General features: G+C 40.2%; 2 long non-coding RNA genes across 3 annotated transcripts in view; one reads left to right on the top strand and one right to left on the bottom strand.

Annotated features, from left to right (window-relative positions):
• Positions 1-17,583, bottom strand: part of LOC107133102 (uncharacterized) — a 595,911-nt gene that overhangs the window by 280,850 nt on the left and 297,478 nt on the right. The gene's annotated exons all lie outside the window — the stretch shown is intronic.
• LOC112449606 (uncharacterized) lies at positions 711-11,088 on the top strand. The gene is made up of 3 exons (XR_003038203.2): positions 711-868; positions 3,673-3,795; positions 10,908-11,088. It is a non-coding gene; the product is annotated as an uncharacterized lncRNA (long non-coding RNA).

Raw genomic sequence — 17,583 nt, 5'->3', positions numbered from 1 at the left:
TTTAAGATCACTCCTTCCACATGGGAGAAGGCGGCATTACTGCTCTCAGAAGGTTAGGAATGGACCTACTGAAGAACTCTAGAACATACGAAAGGGATGAAAAACATCCTGAATGAAGTGAGTGGAAAGAGAAGGCCGAGGACATTACCCAAGTATCAGATATGAGCTATGAGATTTACTTAGTTATGCCATCTAACCATTCCAATGACTTGATACAGAAGATGCTATGCATTTTTGCCAGAAAAGTAAATTAAAGCTTAGAAAAGTTAATCAATTTGTTTCAATTCACCATATGGTAAATGGCAGAACTGAGATTTAAGTTCAAGTCCCTCAATCCCAAACCCATTGCCCTGAACCATCCCACGTGGCATGCCAATTAATCGGGAAATAAGTTCACAGGTGTTTCAATGCATGTTTCCATATTTTTAATATCACTAGAGAGACAGAAGAACTAGATTTTCCCTTTGTCTCTGCTACTAACTAGATATGCAACCACTGCCCTTTTCTCCCTCTCAGCTCCCCTGTCTCTAAAGTGAAGCAGTAAGTCTACATGATTTCTAAAGCCCTTTGCAGCTCTAACATTTTATGAGGAGTCTTCCCCCCAAAGAACTCTGCTGGCAATACAAAGCGAAGACATAGCACATATGTACCAAGTCCCTTCGTTTATGTTAAATTCCACATTCCTGCAGCGATGTGTAATGTCTGCTGCCCTTCAGTCGACTCCATCCTCCGATGTTTGTTTACAATCATTGGGGCATGAACAGCTATTTTTAAACCTGGCTTTTCATGTACGAAGGTTAAAACTCAAACTGAATTTGATTTGTTGGAGAATTCAAATCCTCAGGATTATGGCAGGAAAGAGAGAAATGTAAGTCACTTTAATTACCCTTTGACTCCCCTTCTCCCCACCACTGCCTCCCCCTAAATTCAACTAACAAAGATGCCATTGGCTAAGCTGACTGTATCCAGGGCAGAAAAGCCTTTACATTGGTGACTGATGACCAAAGGTCTTGGGGGTGTTGACTTTATATTTTTGTTCGAAACAACAGGAAGTCATGTTGTAGAAGGCAGCTGGCTTGGGATGCAGCAAATCCAGGGATTTGCACAGCTGGCTAAAGCGAAACTTCTAGTGGTCTCATTCAACTGTGTGTTTTTATCTGTCATGCTCTCTTTTCAAAAATATAGGCTTTGAAGCCAGAGAGATGCCAGTCCATCACTTACAGGCAGAGTGAGCTGACAGAGAGCTTGGTGCATACTAGGAATATAACAAATATGTCTTCCCGCTCCTTCCCGTTACTACATAGGGCTTGTTTTCAATGGGGTGGGGGTGGGGGGGTAGGATATCTCTCTAGATGCCAGACCAAAACATAAAGAGTTCTGGGGCTGCTGGGGTTGCCTTCTTGGTTGTCTCCCTACCACTGAAGCCTGTAAGAGTAGTTTCAATAACCACAGCAGTTTCAATAACTATTAGATGACTTACAAGGGTGTACATTCCTGGACCCCTTTAGAGAAGGATAAGAGAGGTTTGTTACAGAAATGTTGCATAAGATGGGGAGCCACTGCTAATGAGCATAGGGAATTCTCGGTGAGGACAAAAATGTTCTGAAGCTGATTGTGTTGCCAGTTGCACAACTCCATGAATATCTGAACAAACATTATACACACTAAATATGTGCATTATATGGTGCATGAATTATATCACTATAAAACAATTTTAGGAGACCTTTTATCCCCTCCAAACTGTAAATGTTCATGAACCCCACCCCCTGTATTTAGGCTGGAAATTTACACTAGTGATCTGGATAACTTGTGGAGCAGCTGGTAACTGAATGGGCTGGGAGAAAAGGGCCATAGGGGGAGGAGTGCACATCCCATTCAGGAAAGAGATACCCCCACAGTTCCAACATAATGAAGACAGGCTCTGTCCTTCTCAGTATGTAGATTCAAGACAAGCCTTATAAAGATAAAGAAGCCTGATAAAGATAGCCAGGCCTTTTCCTTACAGACTGACCCATTCCAAACCGTACTATGACAAGCTGTCCAATGAAAAACCCTTGACCTCCAACGTAGCTTCTGAAATCATAAGTTTTCAGTGTTGCCAGGGATTCCTGAGACCTGATGATCGGAACAATTCTTTCATATCAGAAATCACATCCTTTTCATAAGGTACATACATACTGCAGGCATATTTTTAAATGATTCATTTATACATCCAGCAAACATTTTCTGTTTAGCATTTACCAAACAGGAGCTTTCCTGGTGGCTCAGTGGCAAAGAATCTGCCTATCAGTGCAAGAGATACAGGAGACATGGGTTTGATCCTTGGGTCAAGAAGATCCCCTGGAGGAGGAAATGGCAACTCACTCTAGTATCCTTACCTGGAAAATCCCATAGACAGAGGAGCCTGGCAGGCTACAGTCCATGGGATCACAAAGAGTCAACACGACTTAGTGACTGAGCGTGCACGCGTTTACCAGACATCAAGCTAAGTCCTAGAAACCAAAAGATAAAACCTGAGAATGAGTTAACACTTTCGGAGCCTGCCATGTGCTTCCTAAGGATTTGACCTGGTTAGTTATCCTAATAACCACTGAAGGCAAAGACAAATATCAACACTGCCCCCATTTGACAGAGGAGAAAACCGAGGCACAGAAAGGCTGAGGACCTTCCTGAAGGTCACACCATCAGGGAGAGAAAGACCGGACATCATTACACTGAGGCCGGCTGGCTCCAAAGCCTGTGCTGTGGACCTGTTCTCTTACCTCCTCGCACATGCAAGTCAGCCCGAGCTCAGCCAAAGGGCAAACACCTAGAAACAACACAACAGTGAGCGCTGCCAGAGGGCTGAGCAAGGAGCTGCTGGAAGGGTCACAGTGTTCACGCACCAACTGCCTCTCAGCAGTTTCGAGTTGAAAACAGAGGGAATTTTCTCCATCTCTCTTGTCTCTCAAATGAGAAAGATGTTACCTGCCTGTACCACAGCTTAGTTATCACTGAACTTGATCCCACATCTCTTAAGTCCCGAAACAATACACTTTCATTCACTGACTCAGAAATGTTTGTGTCAGACACTGTGCTCTGTTCACTACACCCTACTGCACATACCAATTATAATTCTGAGAAATTATTTTAAGCAATGTAAAAGTCAGACATCATTCTTTATTTAGCTGTGCAAGGATCATATTGTCCAAAGACAACTTTGCAAATACATTAAGTTACTCCCATGAGTCATGGGAGTGGAGGAAAAGAATGACAAAAAGGAAGGAGAGAATGAAACTCTTGCTTGGTGTTACTATGTACTGGGATTATTTCTCCCCATTATTCCAAGTACTCTTCCAAATTACCCTATTAAATGTAATGCTTGGCCATTTTGTTAAATGATGACATGGGCTCAAAAAATTTTAAATGATTTTGCACAAATTTATAAGTCTAATAAGTAGAAAAAAAAAATCTAGATTTGAGCCCATTTTTACTGACTTTAAAGTCCAAATTCTTTTCACATTCATGCTGATTTCCAAGCTCAGTAATTGGAGAAGTCATTGAATAGGAGGCAGTAGGGTGGTTAAAATGACCTTTCTTTCTCCCAGCCCTACCTGTCTACAAACATAAAATGTCATCTTCAAACTCTATTTTACTACTTCCTCTTTTTTTTTTTTCCCCTCAAACATGCAGCCTCAATATGTCTTCTTTAGCACAGCCAACTGCCATGGAGCCTTGAAAGCAGATGACCTGGCCAAGAGATCTTATCAACGGATTTTTAATGAAGAGTTCTTTTCTGAATGCCAAGTATAAGAGGTGAGACAAAATGGGCATTTCCAAATGTTAAAGAAAGCCACAGATATCCTTAGGCACTCAGATTTCTCAGTCAGGCTCCCTTTGTCCATGCCAAAGGTCACTCTGAGCTGACACCCAATGACAGACATTATTTTACAGTGGCTCAAGGCTTTCTGCAGACACATACATTCCTTTTCCCTTTCTAACATATTCTCTTGAGTCAGCAGTCAGTATGTATTGCCTTATATCAGATACAAAGATGGTAAATTTATATTCTCTTCATAATTTTTGAACAATAATATTTTTTAAATTTTCAGCAGATTAATGATTGGTTTATTCCTGCTATCACTTAGCTCAGTGGTCCCCTAGCTTGACTACACATTGGGATCACTGGAGAGCTTCAGAAAGTATCACTGCCTAGGTCTCATCCCCAAAGGCTGTGATTGAAATAGTCTGGGAGCAGTCTGAGCTTTAGAAATGTTTAAAGATCCCCAGGTGATTCTCCTGTGCAGAAAACTTGGGCACTCCATTAAATACTGGTCTCATCATTAATTAATTAACCAACTCTAGGGGGAGGGTCATTTAGCTTTCTCTTCCCAAGCTAGAATTGCTTCTTTCATAGCTTCCCCAAAGTATAAGACAGGGAAGGAGGGAGCACCAATAAATCATTACTGAGCTGGCTGAATTGATCTTTGGAAACTGTGCTGGGAGAGGCTGTATGAACAATTGCATCCTGGGACAGTGAGTGGTTAGAGAAAGAATATATCTTCCAGCCTTGTGTTCCACAAAACCTCCAATTCCCAAAGGAACCTAGAGGCAGGAGATAAGAGGGGTAGCAGTGAGCAATGAGGTGAGGCGCTGTTGGGTTACACCATGTAAAGAGTTGGTAGGAGTCCAAGCAGAAATAGCCACCCCAACTGTGACTTGGTGAAAATAAGTGACCAAATATAGTAAGTCCCGTACTCACAACCTTCAAGTTGTGAGCTTTCAAAGATGCAAACATGCGTTCCATCAGCATCAGGTGTGAGTGACACTGCAGCTTGCCCTGCGTCTCCTTCACTGAAGATTCTTCAGCTCTGCCATCCACCCCCACTCCTCCAGTAACTTCCTGACTGCTCACTCCATGCCAGTCCCTGTGTGCCAGCTCTTGTACTATACTTTTCAAAGTGCAGTGCTGTAAGATTTAAAGTATTTTCCTTATTTTTTGTGTTTGATTTTTATGTATTCTTTGTGTGAAAAGTATTAGAAACCTATGATATTACTGTGCTATATAGCTGACTATGTTAGTTGGGTGTACCTAGGCTACCTTTTTTGGACTTACAAATTGGACTTACAAATGCACTCTTGGAACAGAACTCATTCATATGCGGGAAACTTACTGTATCCAGAAACAGGCAATGCTGAGAGGACCTCTGAGGGTTCATTTAGAGGGATCTGGCCATGGCAGGAATGTTTGGCTTATCTCAACAGGGAATGTCAGAGCCATCCATACGTGAGCAATTGTAGTTTTGCTGGATGACTGTTAAAATCGCAGCACTTGGAGGCTGCTATTATTTGAGGCTTCCTGTCTCGGACCTAAGACAGTGCTGCCCACTCCTGTTGGGTTATTCTCATTTCTCTCTTCCATTCATTCTGTCTGGCAAGGTGGGTACTTGAACCCGGGATCTTCTTGGGGTTTGACCTTTTCACCTTTCTCTAGACACAAATGAAGACCCTAGCCCTCACATTTTGAATTTAGTATGTGAGTACACAGGTGAGAGCCAAAGAAATTCCACACTGGATTCAATTCTAACTCACCTACTTCATTCCAGTGTTGGCCAGAGGACCCTCTAATGGGCAACTGAATGCTTATTCAGTGATACTCAATAATATTTCAGTTTATATGTGTTCCTTATGTAAAATCCTATGGGTGAAATGATGACCACTTGGCGTGATTGGGAAATAGTTTGGTCGTTGATCATATCAGGACTGTAACCTCACCCTCAAACTGTACTGCAAACATGTAAGAGCAACTACTGTGTTTCCAAGGACTGTGCTGGATGCCAATGATTTAATAAGAACCAGGCAGAGCTCTTGCCTTTAATGAAATTAGAAAGTAATGGAGAAGAGAGACATGTAAATAGATAATCAAAATATGGAGTTTGCTTGCTCTGATCAAAAGAAGTATAAGGTTTTATGAAAGCACAGAAGGGATTGCAGTGATTTCTGTTTTTCTGGGAGAGTCAGAGATGGTGTTAGAGATCTAACATTTGAACTGAGTAATAAAAGATGAGTTCTTCGATGCACGATACTGGATGCTTGGGGCTAGTGCACTGGGATGACCCAGAGGGATGGTATGGGGAGGGAGGAGGGAGGTGGGTTCAGGATGGGGAACACATGTATACCTGTGATGGATTCATTTTGATATTTGGCAAAACTAATACAATTATGTAAAGTTTAAAAATAAAATTTTAAAAAAAAGATGAGTTCTAATAAGAATTACATTCGTAGAACATTCTATAAAATGCAAAGTACTTGCAGATCCATCTTCATAGAATAAAAGCTTCATAAAAGCAAGGATTTGTCTATCGTATTCACCACTGTATTTCCAAAGTATTCAAGGAACACTGAATCCATTATTAATTTTGATTCTCATATCCTCCCATGCTTTTGGGAGGAGGTACAAGGGACAAATTTCAAAGGGAGAAAATAAATGCACGGAGACAGCAAATTCACAGTCCATGACCTCATGGAGTTCTGACCTGTAGACATTCCAAGAAAAGAATCTCAGTACACTCTGCCAATGGCTATGCTGGCTATACTAAGGGGAAAAGGAAACAGTCTGCCCTACATAATACCTCACAGTGTTGCATTTAGTACCTTAGGAAATTCACCATAGCTCAGAGTCTGGTCATCTTTGTAGGTTTATTTTATTAAAAACAGGCCCCATCATTCAGGGCCCTGCATTAGCCTAGTTTGTGAGACTGCTAGAACAATAACTGATTAATTTGTAATGAAAAATTACCATTATGGGAACTAAAATATTCACCTTTCATGATCAGCCTGTCCTAACTGTCACATTTGAAAGTGAAAGTGTTAGTTGCTCCATCATGTCTGACTCTGTGTGACCCCATGGACTGTAGCCCACCACGCTCCTCTGTCCATGGAATTCTCCAGGCAAGAATACTGGAGTAGGTAACTATTCCCTTCTTCAGGGAATATTCCCCAGCTGAAGATCGAAGCCAGGTCTCCTGTATTGCAGATAGATTCTTTGCCGTCTGAGACACCAGAGAAGCCCAACTTTCACATTTAGTTGATTACAAATAATTATCATGATGGTTAGAACACTCACACCCCCATTAGAAGACTTTTCTTCTTGTATAGGAGCAGAAATCATCAACAGCAGAGAGCTTAATCAGTATGGAATCAAATGTACTGAGTGCCTAGAAGAACTCACATAGTTGTTGTTATTTCTGTTCAGTCCCTCAGTCATGTCCAACTCTTTGCGACCCCATGGACTGCAGCCCACCAGGATTCCCTGTCCTTTACCATCTCGCAAAGTCTGCTCAAACTCACATCCATTGAGTCGATGATGCCATCCAACAATCTCATCCTCTGTCACCCCCTTCTCCTCCCACCTTCAATCTTTCCCAGCGTCGGGGTCTTTTCCAATGAGTCAGTTCTTCACATCAGGTGGCCAAAATATTGGAGCTTCAGTTTCAGCATCAGTCCTTCCAAAGAATATTCAGGGTTGATTTCCTTTAGGGTGGACTGTTTTGATCTCCTTACAGTCCAAGGGACTCTCAAGCATCTTCTCCAACACCACAGTTCAAAAGCATCAATTCTTCAGTGCTCAGCCTTCTTTATGGTCCAACTCTCACATTCATACATGACTCTGGAAATACAATAGCTTTCACTATATGGACCTTTGTTGGCAAAGTAATGTCTCTGCTTTTTAATATGCTGCCTAGGTTTTTTATAGCTTTTCATAGCAGAACTCAGCCTGATACACGCCCCTCTCCACTGGGACAACTGCACCAGTGGGACTAGACTACACGTTATCTGCTACTTGACCAGTGGCCTTACATAATGAATCAGAATAATCAAAGATCATGAGCTAAAGCACCCTCTCCTGGACAGTATTTCTCTTTGCTTCCCACTGCCATTCAAACAAGTTCTAATCAACATTTGCAAGGCTGGAGGTCATTATATTCCTTCAAGGTGACCACAACAACATTGTGTACTAAACACCTACATTATCTCATTTAATCTTCACAATTATGTGACAAGAGTAAAGCTGGCAGCAAACGAGGTCTTGAGAGATTAAATAACTTACTCCAGTGACTACAACATAGATGGCAAAATGCAAATTCTCTCTGAGTCATTTGAAGTCCATTTAAGATTTCCATTGGAAGTTCGCTTCCAACACCATCCACGTGGGGAGACAAGGCATGCATGCTTGACCAGAAGACAGAAGCCCCCAGAAAGCTATGCTGGAATGGGTCAGGAAGCATATGCTGCAAGAGTTCTGAGGAGGAGGATGTCGTTATGGGCCAGAGTGGACAAAAGTTTGGGAGAGAGGTGATTTTGAGTTAGGAAACATTTCCTGTCTTCAAATGTTAGAACATAAAAGGTAAATAAACAGAGGGTATATGAGCCATACTTCCCTCTTCCCACAACCACAGCAGAACTGTATCACATTAGTCCCAGATACAACCTCAGTTTCTTTCAAAATACATCAATCCACAGCATAACAGCCACAACCCTTGGCATAGCACACTCATTAGCAGTGAGCCACATTTAGCATAAAAGACAGAATTCATCATCTCAAGATTGGAGGCTAAATCCACAAGGTATTAAAGAGGATCAATGATTTGGTCTCTCTGATGGGAAAAAAAAGCAACAAATTAATTTAAGTGTGTGTGTATGTGTATATGTATGTAAACTATCCAGAGGTAGTCAAGTAATTACAAAATCATTATGTGATGATCTTTTTTTAACTCTTAACTTTTTGGTCATGCCACACAGCATTTGGGATCTTAGTTCCCCAACTAGGGATCAAACCCATGCCCCTGCATTGGAAGCATGAAGTCTTCACCACTGGACCACCAGGGAAGTCCCACATCTTTGGATGGCAGGAGAGAGTATCATTTCAGACTCACCACTTCTACAGCAGATGCTCCACTCCTAAATAAAGCTGATATTAACCCCTAAAGAGGACCAATAGTTTTGGACAAACAGTACTGATACGGATCAGATCTGCAAAAATCTGCTTAGGGTTCTTTAAAAGCAAATTATGCCTGATTCAGCTTCCAGAAAAACAAGTCATTTCTGATCAAAATGTAAAGGAGACGTTCTTGCTAAATCAAGTCTCTACCAAACCATCCATCCCGAAAGAAGAAAGGAAGTCTGACAAGGGAACTAAGCCAGCTCATTTGACCCACTGACTTCCTCAACTCTGATCCCAAGGAAGAAGAAGTAAGGTCTCAGCCTCATTTAATCTTTCCGTTTAGGGGCATGAGAAATCCAGTGAAGTCATGACTCTATTTGCTCATTCATTCAACATCCAACAAAAATGCATGACTTTATCTATGCATATTCATTCACACATTTGGCAATTTAGTAATTCATTAGCAAGTATGTGCCAAGAACCTATACTTTTCTAGACGTTCTGCTAGTAACTGGGGATATAGAGAGGAAAACAAATTCCTGCCTTCAAGGAGCTCACTGTACAGTTGGGCAGATGATGACTGAAAAAAATGAATGACAACTGAAGAAATGATTGCAGTATGCTGTGAAAAGCCTGGTGATAGAATTATGCAAAATGCACGGCAGAGCCACAAACAATAGAGCCCCCAGCCCTACGATTTGCCAAAGTCACTGTCTATGTACAGGACATTTTTCAAGGCACCCAAGCTTCTCCAAACCATGTAACAATTTATTTCCAGATTCTGAGAGCTTAGTAGAAATCCCACATGCTCCAGTTATATGTAGGTTCCAGCTTTTACATACATCACACCTCTCCCCACACTTTAGTCAATTTGATGCTACTTACTCCTCTACCACTGCCAGCTCTACTCTGCTCCAAAATCATTGGACAGGACTGACTTAGAAAAAGGTAAAATAAAGATTCAAATTAAAGAAAGAGGTGAGAATTAGCATTTATATGTATTATGACTATGTATCTGGAAAACTCAAAAGAATAGACTGAATAACTATTAGAGTTAGTAGGAGAATGCAGTAACATCCTGAAGAACTTCCTATACAAATGCAAACAACAACCAGTTAGAAAGTATAATATATGAGAATCCCGTTTATAACATAAGTAGTAATAAATTTCCTGGGTAGCACAGTGGTAAAGAATCTACCTGCCAATGCAGGAGACACAGGAGACATGGGTTCAGTCCCTGGGTCAGGAAGATCCCTTGGAGGAGGGCATGGCAATCCACTTCAGTATTCTTGCCTGGAAAATCCCATGGACTGAAGAGCTTAGCAGGACAGTCCATGGGGTCACAGAGTTGTACAGAGTCATACACTACTGAGCACAATAATAACTTAACAACAAATGTCAAGATTTATGTTACAAAATTTTTGATGGGACCAAATATTTAAAGTGATGCCTGAAAGATACTATTAAGAAGAGAAAGGGGCTAAGGGGACCATAAGGATATGGTCCCATAAAACCCAAAGATGGGAAAGACCTCTCAAAGAGAGGTGTGGGTGTGGTCTTTGTCTAAAAAAATAAAATAACATTTACAATGGAACTGTTCCAGCTAGGACTAAACATGACAGAGATAGTTCAAAAGGAAAAAGGCATCTGGAAACTTCCATGGGAACAAAACATATTAAGAAAATTGCTGCATAGCAAAAACAGTCCCTTTCTTACGGAAAAAGGAGGAGGATATGTTATGCAATGATAAACATGCAAAACAGTATGCAGAAAAATACTCTCTAAGGATGTGAACTGTACTGTGAGAGACAGCAAGAGACTAAAAGCAACCCACTTTGGCATCAATAAAGCAATGATTAAATTACAATACATAGATACAGTGGAAATCTTTCGTGAGTTTATGCACTTTTTATCTGTCCCAATTTGGAAAGATCTCTGTGATTATATTATTCTTTATTTTATTTTCAAATTTGTACTGTTGCAGATTTGGTGCCCTGGGAAGTAGGCTCTATGATGACAGGAACAATGTCTCTTGATTTCACTGCTGTATCCGCAGCCGTCAGGACAATGCCTGGGACTCCACTGATGTGTGACAAGTATACCTTCAATGAAGAAATTCATTGAAAATGTTTAATAATCACCTAGTAAGTTCCTAATAAATATTGGCCAAGATTGCTGGGTTCTTTTTTTTTTTTTTGGAAAGAAACTCATCCGTATAAAGCTGACAAAGTAGATACTACTGCACAAGCTATCATAACCAGCCAAAGAAAGCTGCTTTCAAAACCTGCTGCTGAAATGTCTCAGGGCACGGGTTCAGGGAACTTCCTTACTCAAGAAGCTCTTTCCTGGAATATAGCTCTATTAAAAGACAACAAAGTCAGCAGCACAGCTGACACCCCGTTTCCTCTCTGTCCATTCTTGAGGCCTTTTTTTAGATGTCAGGCCTCACTGACTTCTCTTTTCCCATCAATCTGTCACTCTTTCAATGCGCGTCCCCGCTTACAGGGAGTGCCCAGGGCAGTCACACCACTGGCCTCCTTGCCCTTCCTGCCAACTCTGCAGCAGAGCAAGTTCATGGTATCTTCCCATCTTAGAGGCTGTCAGAGAACTGGCTGGGCCCAAAGAAATTGCTGTAGTGTTTCTTTGCAATGGGTGTTTGTTTCTTCAATTGTAATGGCGGCTTCCCTGGTGACTCAGATGGTAAAGAATATGCCTGCAATGTGGGAGACCCAGGTTCAATCCCTGGGTCAGGAAGACCTGCTTGGAGAAGGGAATGGCAACCCACAATGGTATTCTTGCCTGGAGAATTCCATGGACAGAGGAGCCTGGAGGGCTACAGCCCACGGGGTCACAAAGAGTCAGACACAACTGAAGCGACTAACACCATGAACTTGCCACTGTACTATGAACGTCACACATTATTGCATTTATTCCTCACAACTATCTGTGAAGTGGACACTGGGTGACTATTATTTCCTAAGAGGCAGAACTTGAGGCCTAGAGAATTCCAAGGCAGGGCAGGACATGAATTCTAGCCTCCCAATTTCAAAGTTCAGACTTTAAACCAGCACAGAGATTATATTATCATCTCAGTCTCACTTCAAATCCTTCCCCAAGACTGATTAGAGTCCTCAGCATTTCCTTCCTGGAGAGGGTAGGCAAAGAGAAGAAAAAGTATTCATAAAAAGCAGTGGGAATGACCTGCAACAACCCCTGACATAGAAAAACCAACAGCTACCTTTGGATAGACTTCTGGGCAGATGGGGTGCGTGTCTGACTTTGGTTACTCAGGACAGCACAAGCTTGGCTGTTATGGTTGGGTCAGGTCCAGTCAATGAGGGAACAGCAAAAAGGGAGTTTTGTATACTATTGGTGGAAATTTCAACCAATACAAACTCTTTTGAAATGCAGCTGTACAAATTGTGTGAAGAACCTCATATTGTCCATATCTATCAAAATAGTGATGCTAATCACCATGACAAACACTTTAAAATATGGAAAAGGATTCTTTTATCCACTCATGACAGACATACCAGTTAGCATCTGTTATTAAGACAGATGTGTTCTAGAGCACTAGGAAAGCAAAGATGAGCAAGGGAGGACAGAATCCTGTCTTCATAGAGACTGATTTAGTGAGAAAAATAAGAAATACATGTTGTTGTTCAGTCTCTAAGTCATGTGCGACTCTTTACAACCCCATAAACTGCAGCACCTGGAGTTTGCTCAAATTCATGTCGATTGAGTCAGTGATGCCATCCAACCATCTCATGCTCTCTCGCCCCTTTCTCCTCTTGCCCTCTGCCTTTCCCAATATCAGTGAGTCGACTCTTTGCATCAGGTAACCAAAGTATTGGAGCTTCAGCATCAGTCCTTCCAAGAATATTCAGGGTTGATTTCCTTTAGGATTGCATACTTAAATATATAATAATACCAACCAACTATCCATAAGAGCTAAAAAGAAAATGAGCCTTCAGAGAAAAGAGACAATGAAGGGAGGGGCCAAGGCAGGCACTCAAAGAAACTGACTGACAAAGAAAAGAATGCAATGAGGGAACAGACTGCTTCCACACATTGGGGCTAGAGAGTTCCAGCATAAATTAAAATCAGTGGCAAGAGTCAAACTTGATGTGTTTAAAGAATAAGAAGATGATAGTGTGGAACTGGAGTGGTGATTAAAGCAGAGGTGAGTCCATTTCATCAAAATATTCAATCATTTGTAGTACTGAGGCTAGATAAGTAAACTGCCCTATATCCACGTTATAGACCAACTGTGGTCCTAGAGTTAGCCCAGTAGAGGCTGGAATCCTGATTCTGCCATTTGCTAATTGTGTGACCTTATAAGTGTACTTAGTTTATCCATTCCAGTTGATAAATGAGGACAATCAGAGGCCCTCATTATATAGATAGAGAAAATGAAACAATCCAAGAAAAGCATTTTTCACAATTCTTAGCAAACTTTGATAACATAAAAGTACGATGTAAATAATAGCAATAGGGTGGTGATGATGATGTTTCAAGAACCAGAGGAAATGTTTAGGCTGTGACTTTACAAAGCTAACAAAAGACTATATTATGTATAAATGAGCTTTTACTCTAAAATGAGAAATACGTGCCATTTACTACATTTTAACCTAAACATCTCCGGATACAACATACTATAGGCTATATAGGACATCCTGATATTATGTCACTAATGGAGAGCTTGTGTGAATACTAATTAGGTAGAAATAAAAGTTCTATAGGGACATTTTTCCCCTTGGTTTCTGCTGATCAGTCTCTGTTTACTAGATTTGATTTATCCCAAAGGAGTTTAGGGTGGATTATCACTAATTTGCATTGAGATCTTTATTTTAAATTTCTACAAGAAATCATCTAACTGAAGTACTCATCAACTGATTCTTAGAAAAGTTCTAGTTCTCCCATATACCTTGGAAAACTGATAAATTGCCTTCCAAAATTTCCCTTTCTGTTTTGCCGAACGATACTATTTCTTACCTCTCTTCTGCATGTGCTCAGTCACTCCATCGTGGCTTTGTGGCCTCATGGACTGTACCCCACCAGGCTCTTCTGTCCATGAAGTTTTCCGGGCAAGAAGACTAGAGTGGGTTGTCATTTCCTCCTCCATTGGGATAAGCAATAAAAAAAGTAACTTCCTGATTTTTCCCATTTCCAGTTGGCAGGATTAGTACTATTTGGGGTTGCAGAAGATATAATTTCTATTTTTTTACCTCTAATTCTCACTATAAAATAGATTTTACAAGTAAATTTCATTCTCATGCACATGATATATCCATGGTTATATACTAAAAGTATCAGAGAAAGAATCAAAAAATTTTAGCTCTGGTTTTGATCATGCCCTTTTCTAGATAGGCTTCTTAAACTGAGCCTTGGGTAGCTGAGAAAGAAATGAAAACTTTCTAACCTGTGTTGAGAATAAAAATGAGCTATTGTGGAAAGAACACAGCTTTAGAATCAAGAATTATTTCTACCTTAATCTAGCTCCTTAATCAAAGATCTTGGACAATAAGACATGGGACTTTTGAACTAACAATATTTTGATGGGAATATAGATTTTCTTAAAGATCATTTTGCTGTGGGCCATTTTAAAAGTCTTTTTGAATTTACTACAATATTGCTCCCACTGTTTAAGTTTTGATTTTTTGGCCACGAGGCATATGGGATCCTAGCTCCCCAACCAGGGATTCCACACCTCCTGCATTGAAAGACAAAGGATTAACCACTGGACCACCAAGGAAGTCCCAGGAATATAGAGTTTGAGTTGATGCTGGAACAGGTTGATAAGGACTCTGGGATGGGCTGAAGGTATTTTGCATAACAGCCAGCATGCATCTGTGGGCCCCAGAGAGCAGACTGTGAAAGGATGGATTTGATCCTCCATTCTAACCCCCAGACCGACCTGTGGATGTGTGACCATATATTGAAAAAGGAGACTTAAAGATGAAGGAACTTGCTGTGGGGAGATTATCTAGAATTACCCAGGTGAACCCAGTGTCACTACAAAGGTCCTTAAAAGGTAGAAAAGGGAGACAGAGAGTCAAAGTCAGAGAAGGGGTGAGAAGATGGAAGCAGAGGTCACTCGAAGATAACTTGCTGCTGATTTTGAGGATGAATGAATCACAAACCAAAGAATGCAGGCAACCTCTGGAAGCTGGAAAAGGCAAGGAAATAGATTCTTCCCCAGAACCTCCAAACAGAACACAATCCCGTCAACACTTTGATTTTAGACACACAAAACTTATTTTAGGCCTTTCCCCTCCTGTACTATATCTTACAGTATGACTCTATGACAATAAATTTGTGTTGTTTCAAGACACTAATTTTGTGGCTATTTGCTTCAGCACCAACAGGAAACGAATACAGTTTCAGAGCCCCACCTCCACACTCCCACACTTCCATCTCTAGGCATATTCCTACCAGTATCTCAATACTGGTCTCATCTCACACTGAGCCTCACGAATTAAATCAGAGATGCGTGATGAATCCTTTGGTACTCACTCCCACACAACCTTGGAGCAGCCCTGTGCTTAATTGCTCAGTTGTGTCCCAGACTGTAGCCTGCCAAGCTCCTCTGTCCCTGGTAATTCTCCAGGCGAGAATACCGGAGTGGGTTGACATTCCCTTCTCCAGAGGATCTTCCCAACCCAGGGATGGAACTCAGGTCTCCTGCACTGCAGGCGGGTTCTTTACCGTCTGAACCACCAGGGAAGCCCTGAGCCAATACCAGCTGTCCAAGACGTCAGCCACCTTTGTGCTATAAGGCACTTGTGAATGAGATACATCCGAAGAGTATGAGGGAGGAAATGAAACAAATATGAGAGGGAGCCAAGATGAGTCTCTTAGGTTCAAACTATGATGTAATAATAAAAGGTCTTTCATTCTCCTCCAGAGAAATGACAGCATGGCCCGTTGATGAAGTACCAATGAATGAGACAGCCAAGATCACAAAAGGGAGAAACTTACTGAGAAACAAGGGGATGGGTAGAAAGAAGTTCAGCAAGAGCCTGGAAATTTCAGCCCAGCCTTTGGAAATCAGGATGTAATCACACTTGAGAAATAAAATTTGCTTCCTTATAATTCTATTTCCTACAAGTATTTTTAAAGTTATTTCAGGGAAAAGAAACTAAATGTCTCTAAACTATATGTTAGGGAAAAGTAGTTGTATGAATATTACTAACAAAGTATGAATAGCTTCACTATATAAAAAATAAAAATAAAAAAAAGTAAGGCCTTATTAGTGGAATTAAACATAAAAAATTCAAAAAAATTTTATATAAAATAATTTCAGTTGACCAATATAATGAAAAAAATGTTTAAATTATGTTGTAATCAGATAAGCACAAGTAATACAAGTCAAGACACAAGTGAGAGGGACTTCCCTGGTGGTCCAGTGGCTGAGACTCCACACTCCCAATGCAGAGAGTCCCAGTCCAATCCCTGGTCAGACAAGCGATCCCATATGCCAAACTGAGAGTTCACACGCCACAGCTAACGGTTCCACGTGCCACAACCAGTACCTGGTGCAGCCAAATAAAGATTTAAGTTAAAAAATACATAAATAAAAGGAAAATAGTAGTAAGATTAATTTTTGTATATTAAACTAGTTAGGAGGTGGCTAACAGATGCATACTGCTATTTGGGGTAATACACTAATAAAATAAGTAACATTTACTGACTACTAACTGTATCGAAGAAGGTGAAACAGTGCTTTGCATATACTGTATTACTTCAATCTCATACTCACCCTCTCATATAGTTACTATTTTAAATCTCACTTTAAGATGAAGAAAAAATGCCTGAGGGCTGAAGATACTTACCTATAATTTACTTGGGGTCACAAAGCCTATAAGATGCTCAACACCATTATCGCACAACTTGAAAAATATGTATCAGAAGCTTAAGTACCATTTGACACTTTAGTCTAATTTTAATAATTATTTTGCACAGATATAATATTAACTACTTGCACAGAAAATGTGTATTAAGGAGTAATTTATAGAAGCAAATGTGGGAAAGTAAAATAGTCAAAATAGATAAGTAATTGTGTAATACTTATTCAATAAAATTTTATTCAGTCTTTAAATGATATGAATGAAGAGTCTTTTAATAACATGAGAAAATACTTGTACTATAAATGTAGGAGAAAAAATTGGCACAAATTATATCTATATTATATTGAAAACATTAACCAGCCACTGTGACATTTTACATAAAATGTATAATATTTAATTTTGTTTCTATCAATATATATTTTTCAATCCATTCTGTGAGAAAGTGATAAAAGAATTAAAACTCTGAAAGGGTAAGGAAATTTTCAGTGAAAAGCTATTAGTGAGACTTAGCCTCTCTGTTGGACTGGAGACCAAATCTCTCTACTACTGAAAATTGTTTAAAATTATGATTAAACAATTTAATCATAATTTAAACAATTATGAGTAATTGTTTAAAATTACTCAACAATGGTATCCTGAAGTACTGAATGTATGTGCAAGATGACTTTATCTTGTTTATTCATTTTTTTCTTTTTTTTTTCTTTATTTTAATTGGAGGCTAATTACTTTACAATATTGTGGTGGTTTCTGCCATACGTTGACATGAATCAGCCATCGATGTACATGTGTTCCCCATCCTGAACTGCCCTC

The sequence above is a fragment of the Bos taurus genome, chromosome 14 (genome assembly GCF_002263795.3).
Source record: "Bos taurus isolate L1 Dominette 01449 registration number 42190680 breed Hereford chromosome 14, ARS-UCD2.0, whole genome shotgun sequence".
Lineage (NCBI taxonomy): Eukaryota > Metazoa > Chordata > Mammalia > Artiodactyla > Bovidae > Bos > Bos taurus.
This window is presented reverse-complemented; position numbering and strand designations above follow the sequence as displayed.